This window comes from Camelus ferus, chromosome X (assembly GCF_009834535.1).
Source record: "Camelus ferus isolate YT-003-E chromosome X, BCGSAC_Cfer_1.0, whole genome shotgun sequence".
NCBI lineage: Eukaryota > Metazoa > Chordata > Mammalia > Artiodactyla > Camelidae > Camelus > Camelus ferus.
Genome location: NC_045732.1, coordinates 87,735,086 through 87,741,831, shown reverse-complemented (window position 1 = coordinate 87,741,831; position 6,746 = coordinate 87,735,086). Strand labels below are relative to the sequence as shown.

Here is a 6,746-nt window from a genome sequence, read left to right as displayed (position 1 = left end):
GACTTTCTCCATTTCCCCACTCTATCCAGATCCTATACATCTTTCCAGACTCCACTGAAACGCCATGTTCTTCAGGAGTCTTCCATGATATAGCTGCTGCTCCCTAACTTCTCTCCTTCCTCCCCATCCTCTGCCCCCACCGTGGCCTCGATCAACAGTGTGCATTATAGCCCTAGGTTTTATTACAGTCATTAATTTGCCACATACTCTTTAATAATGTCAACTAAAACTATTTTATCTTTATATGTTTCTAAACCCCAAACAAAACATGATTTCCCTGTGGATAGGCACTGGTTCTTTTCCTAGCTTAGCCATATACTAGCTGTATATGAACTTGGAGAAATGATTCAGCTGGCTGCTCTGCAGGTCAATTTCCTGATCTGTAATATGGGGGTAACACCTTTCGTAAGGCTGCTCTGAGTACTGAGATAATGTATGCCAGTACCACGTGGTAAGTTCTTGGCAAACAGTAGCATTGATGATGATGATGATGATGATGACGACGACAATGACGACGATGATGATGTAGTTCCTCCTTTTTCCACCTCCTCCCTTCAGCACTTAGCCCAGTTAAGGGCACATAATAAGGGCCTAATAAAGACTTACTAAATTGCCCAAAGATTCCCACTTCCTAGGAAGCTGCAGTCTTGACCCCTCTTGCTTGTTTGCCACCAGCGTGGAGACACAGCTTTGACTTTGGTGTCAACAGGAGGGAACTCACTGAAGCCCCACCAGCTAAGTCACCATGCTGCTGAAATGGAGAAGCTGGGAAGGAAATCAGCGGGAACGGGAGCAGCCAGTGCCCTGACACAGCCATCAGGTACAGCCTGGGCGCAAAGCTTAAGGGACACTCCGTAGTTTCCTAATTGACTCAAATGATGGTCTGTGTGTGCCTGGGTGCTGGCTGAGCTGTTACAGAGGTGGAGGCAGTGCAATGATGCTAATTCTTGTGCAGCCCATGGGTCATAAAAGAACAGATTCTTTATCTGCCACAGGAGGAACAGCAGTAATTAAGTCAGTCATGACGCCATGAAGTGGTATTAATGGCACAAATGAGGACTCTGTCTCTGGGTAAAATCACTCTGGATTTTTGGGGAAAAGAAAAAAAAAAGCCCTGCCTAAATGATTTCTGTTTACTTTTTATGCTTGTATTGTAGCCCATGATTTCTCAATTAGATCATTTATGAGCATGGTGTCCCCGGATGTAAAAAGCAAAATGGACAGACTTTCCTCTAATTCCAGCTCCTCCTCTAGCTGACTGTCTTCTCAGCTACAAACTTCCCTGCATGGGAATTTAGACCCAACTCTTTATCCAAGTCCTCCCCATCCAGCACCACTTCCCACATCAGGGTGAGATGTGAGTCTGGAGAAGGTCACTACCAAGCAATCAGGTTGACTGAATAAAGCCTGGGGTCCTGACTTGGACGTATCACTGGCAGGGAAAATGTCATTAACTTGTTCCAGGGGTGCTCATTCTACTAGTTAAGAGCATGGGCTGTGAAATGAGATCGACCTGATTTTAAATGTTTCTATTTATTAGTTGTGTGGCTTTCAGCAAACACTTAACTTCTCTGGGGAAAAAAAATAGGACCTACCTGATAGAGTAGTTACGAGAATCAAATAAGATAATTTCTGCATGCTGTTTGGCATAGTGCCTGGCACAAATTAAGTGTCCAATAAATGTTAGCTCTTATTATAACTATTGGCAAGTGCGGTGGTGCTACTGAGAGCAATGGCTTCGACCAAAGAGCTGGATGGACTGACGCTGTCATCTGCGTCAGCTTGCAGCTGCTCAATCAGGCTGGCCTTCGAGGAGAATTGGCTAGTTTCATAAACCATAACTGGGCTAGAGCACCTGCAATTTAAAAAAGAAAAATACTTTCTACAAAGCCCTAGTTGTCAGAAGCCAAGAAGGAGATTTGGTTCCTAGCAACCTCAGTAACTGAGCTGGGCAGAATGGCTTTGACCAGTTATAGGTGGATCAGCACCCAGAGTATTTCAAGATCATTCAGGGTCAGCAACGGCGTCTGATGGCTCTGTGGTAACCTGCGGTGAGATTACCACGTTCACATGTTCAGTGGGCCCTGACACTAGCCCTGTTTATTCCCGTGTTAATCCGTTTGTTAGTTCACGTCCTGCAAGAAGCAGATACCAAGATGGGATTAAACGTGCAAGAATTTCATCAGAGGAAATAGCTGTGTAAGAAAATGGGGCCGGAGCTGGAGATGCTGGGAATGGCCTCAGATTGCAATGTAAGTCTGACCCTGGAAAGTGAAAGAGAGAGGTCAAACTCAGCAGAGGACCTCAGAGCCCAGCAGCTGGGGCCCTTGGTCAGTTCCCTTCTCTGTAGTTGGATGTCTGCCACGCACGTTATCATGGCTGCCACAATCAATGAGTGGGAAAAACTCTAAAAGACACAACGATCAAATTCGCAGATGACACTGAGATGCAATGCTCGGAATCCTGTCTCCCCAGGTTTTGAATGCATCCTTTTTCAAAGGTGAACAGAGCCATGGGTTTCCCACAAGAACGTCCCCGTTTCTTCGGTCCTCCCTCTGTTCGTTCACATCCTGACCATTTGTAGCTGTACAATCAGAGTTACATTTTGACGGCTGTAAGAAATTAAATTGTGGAGGAATACTTGATGACATCAAAAGATATTCAAGATGTATTTTTAATTTAAGACAAATGTGGTATTTACAGCATGATTTCCATTTTGTTAAAAAGTATATATGCAGAGGAAAATATAGAGAGCAACATAAAAATATTGACAATGGTTATATTTATTTATTTATTTACCTTTTTTTTTATTGAGTTATAGTCATTTTACAATGCTGTGTCAAATTCCAGTGTAGAGCATAATTTTTCAGTTATATATGAACATACATATATTCATACAATGGTTATATTTATTTTTTAACTTTTTGTGTCTCCGTGGTTTCTGTTTTTCCTCCAATGCCTTGGAGCTGTCTTCTCTTTCAAAATCCCCAGCACTTACTTAGGTGTGCTTTGCAAAGGCTGGGGTGTGCCCCTGACTGGCTTGGCTTCTCTGTGAAAGGATGAGATGACATATTGATTTATTTTCAAGACTTGTCACCATTTCAACCTCCTTCTTGGCTTTTTGCCCCTTTCCTTGCTTCTGACCATTGAAAACTGCTGACACCCTGCCTAGGTCACTGTGCCCTGCTGGTTTCCAAACCTCTCACAGGACTCCACTTGAAGCTACTATGGGATTATTCCCCATTGGACTTCTTAGCTATCATAATGTTATTCATAAGTTTGCCTCGCTTCCTCTGTTTCCTAAACACAATGGCTAACGTTTATTGAGAGCTTACCACGGACAGGTAATGTGCTAAATATTTTAAATGCATTGACTGAATTCATTCTCTACGGAACTCTGTGGGGTTGGTGCTATTGTTATTCACATTTTACAGATGAGGAAATGCGGCAACAGAGGTGAATTAAGGGGGCTGAGCTCACATGGTTGCCTGATGTTTCTCGATCCCGCCTCCAAATGGTTATCCTGGCCCACTGCCATCGGCCCCCACACAAGTGTGAAAGATCTATATGCCACTCTTGTTTTGGCAGGGCACCCCGTGAAGCATCCAGCTGTGACTCTGGACAAGTTATTTACATCCCCAGAGCCTCTGTTTCCCCATCTGTAAGGAGGACTAATGTACCTTCACAGAGTTCTAAAAAGATTGAATAGAATAAGGTATGGGAGACACCTTAAGCCAGTTCCCATTACAGGGACGGCACTCACTGAAGGGGAAAGTAAAGAAGAAAGGGGAATCTTTACCTTCAGTTAATGGAAAAGAGGGGACTCAAATATAAGCACTATTAAATATTTATTTTTGGGGAAATGAAAAAAAGAGAAAGATTGTGTTCAGAGTGAATTTTCAAAGCTTGGGCATTTGAAAATGTAGACAGTGAAGGAACCAGTGACTCTCACCTTGCTAGGAAATGTACTGTCCTACAGCACTGACAGGTCGGCCCAGGGCGCTGCGGAAGCACAAAGGAGCCCCCATAGAGGAGGAGTCTAGAGGAAAGGGCCTAGGAAGACTCTCTGAAAGAGGTGATGTTTACGTTGAATTGTGAAGGGTGGATAGAATTGACCAAGAAAGGGGGGAGTTAGAGCACGTTGTATAGAGGGGACAGCATGCACAAAGGCCCAGAGGCAGAAATAACATCATCATCATCATTATCACATCTGTCTCTGAGTGCCAGCTACAGTATAGGCACTCTGCTGGTACTTTCTATGTGTTATTTCAAATCCCCGCTCAACCCTGTAAAGTAGGCGTTATTCTGCACAGTTTACAGATGAGCAAGGAGAGACTTCAGAGGTTCAATAGAGCTGTGTATATGGGAAAGCTAGATCTGGACAGCTCAGCACGCTGACCCCAAAGCCCAGACGCATTCTGCTGTACTGAGGCCCTCCTCTGAGACGTGAAAGGCCATGATGAGTCTGGGGCACCGTGGACGATTCGGTGTGGCAGAGGTGTGTCTGGGAAGTGAGAGAAACCAGGCTAGAGGAATGAGCAGGGCACCAGTTCCACAGGGCTTTGAAGGCCATGCTCGGGAAGGTGATCATTTCCCTTCTCTGAGCCTTGGTTTTCTTCCTTGCATGTAAGGCAGCACAGTGTTGGCAGTGAGAACATGGACTCTGAAAAAAAGAATAAAATAGTGCCATTTGCAGCAATATGAATGGACCTGGAGATTGTCATACTAAGCAGAGAAGAAAAATACCATATGATATCACTTATATGTAGAATCTTTTATAAAAAAGGATGCAAATGAACTTATTTACAGAACAGAAACAGACTCATAGACATAGAAAACAAACTTATGGTTATCAAAGGGAAAGAGGGATGGGAAGGGATAAGTTGGGAGTTTGGGATTTGTAGATATTAACTACTATAAATAAACAACAGGGTCCTACCGTAGAGCACAGGAAACTATATTCAAAAGCTTGTAATATCTATAATGAAAAATAATATGAAAAGGAATATATATATGTATAACTGAATCACTGTACTGTACACCAGAAATTAACACAACATTGTAAATCTACTATACTTAAATTAAAAAAAAAAAGAACATGGACTCTGTTGCCAGACTGCTTGTGTTCAAATACCACACCACCGCTTATTAGCTATGTTATGACCCTGGGGTAGTTTTCTAAAATTCTCCATGTCTGAGTTTTCTCATCTGTCAAAGGGGGATACTGATTTATAGAGTTGTTATGATGAGTTAATATCTGTAAAGGACTTAAGACAGTACTTAGTAAGTGTGGTATAAATGTTTGCTGTGGTTATTATTCTCTAGTCAATGAGGCAGATGGACCAGATGTTCTCAAGTGTTTCTAGAGCCCTCTTTCCCTTGGGCTTAAGCCTCTCCCTGATCCTGGCTACATCCTCACGGCACCTCTTAATTTAATTAAAGGGAGAACGCCTTCTCTCATACAGCCAACCCACATCCTGCCCATCTGTTAAAGGGTTACTCTACTCAACTCCTGTGCGGAACCCTCCCCACCTACCCCTGCCTTAAAACATCCTTAAAGCCTGAATTATTTGTGGTGTACACTCTAACATCTCTTTACTTTTGTGATGAATACAATTCTTGCCTTCTCCACTCCACTATTAGATCTCTGAGGGCAGAATTGTGTTTTCTGTTTCAGAGATGACCCATAGTAAGCCCAGGAAAAGAACTGAATGACTATCTGATGTCAGAAGAGCAGAGTGGGGCTTTGTGCAGACCCGTGTCTGAATACAATCAGTCGTGTGTTGGTAGAGGTGGTGGCAGTCAACACGGTGCAACTGGACATGATCGAGAAAACCTCCTTGTCCAAAGTACTTCCCTCACTGGGGCTATGTGCTCCACCACCATTAATCCATGTCTGTGTCTTAGATTTTTCCCTCTTTCTAGAGCCCTTTCTAAACATGTAAACACTCATGGATCTTTATAAAATGCAAAACGCAACAGGATTTAACATGGGAATATGTGGAGCAGTAGTGGGAAAAAATGAAGTCAATTCCTGCTTCTAATTCCCACCTCTTCCAACTCCCACAGAGAACTTTCATGAATCACAACCTGTCTGTGTTTCTGTCTATACAAAGAAATATTATCAAATGTCATTTTCAGCATCCCTCTGGCTTTATCCTTCTATGATTCTACAAATGAATCTAATACTGAAAATTCTGGCATACCTTAAGGCAGTTATGGAAATATTTTTTGCTTGGTATCTGTCTCTCAGGCCCTGAGATTGCTGATTGATACAATCAGCTCAGAAATCAATCTGGACATTTATCAAAAACTTTAAAGAGGTTCATATTATTTGATAGAGTCATTTCATTTCTGTGACATCATTCAAAATACAGCAAAGCTTTATGAACGAAGAATTTAAATACAATGCTATTTATAATGAAAACAGAAACAGCCTAAACGCTAAATCATATGGAAGGTGGGAGGTTGTAGCTTAGTGGTAGAGTGTGTGCTTAGAATGCATAAGGTCCTGGGTTCAAACCCCAGTACCTCCATTTTAAAAGTAATTAAAAATAAACAAATAAATAAATAAACCTAATTATCTCCCTCCCCCCAAAAAAATCATTTGGAAAAGGCTAAGGAAACTATGCATTCCATTCGTTCAATTACCAAGTAGCCTTTAAAAAAGAAGACAGCAGGGAAAATGTTTATGCCATAAAGATACATTTTAAAAAGTATTCAAAATTACATGCAGAGTAATTTCA

The 6,746-nt window shown here is 42.2% G+C and overlaps 1 non-coding gene across 1 annotated transcript; it reads left to right on the top strand.

Moving 5' to 3' along the window:
• Positions 1-6,463: 6,463 nt before the first annotated feature.
• TRNAS-AGA lies at positions 6,464-6,536 on the top strand. Its single transcript has one exon. It is a non-coding gene; the product is annotated as a tRNA-Ser (tRNA).
• Positions 6,537-6,746: the final 210 nt, after the last annotated feature.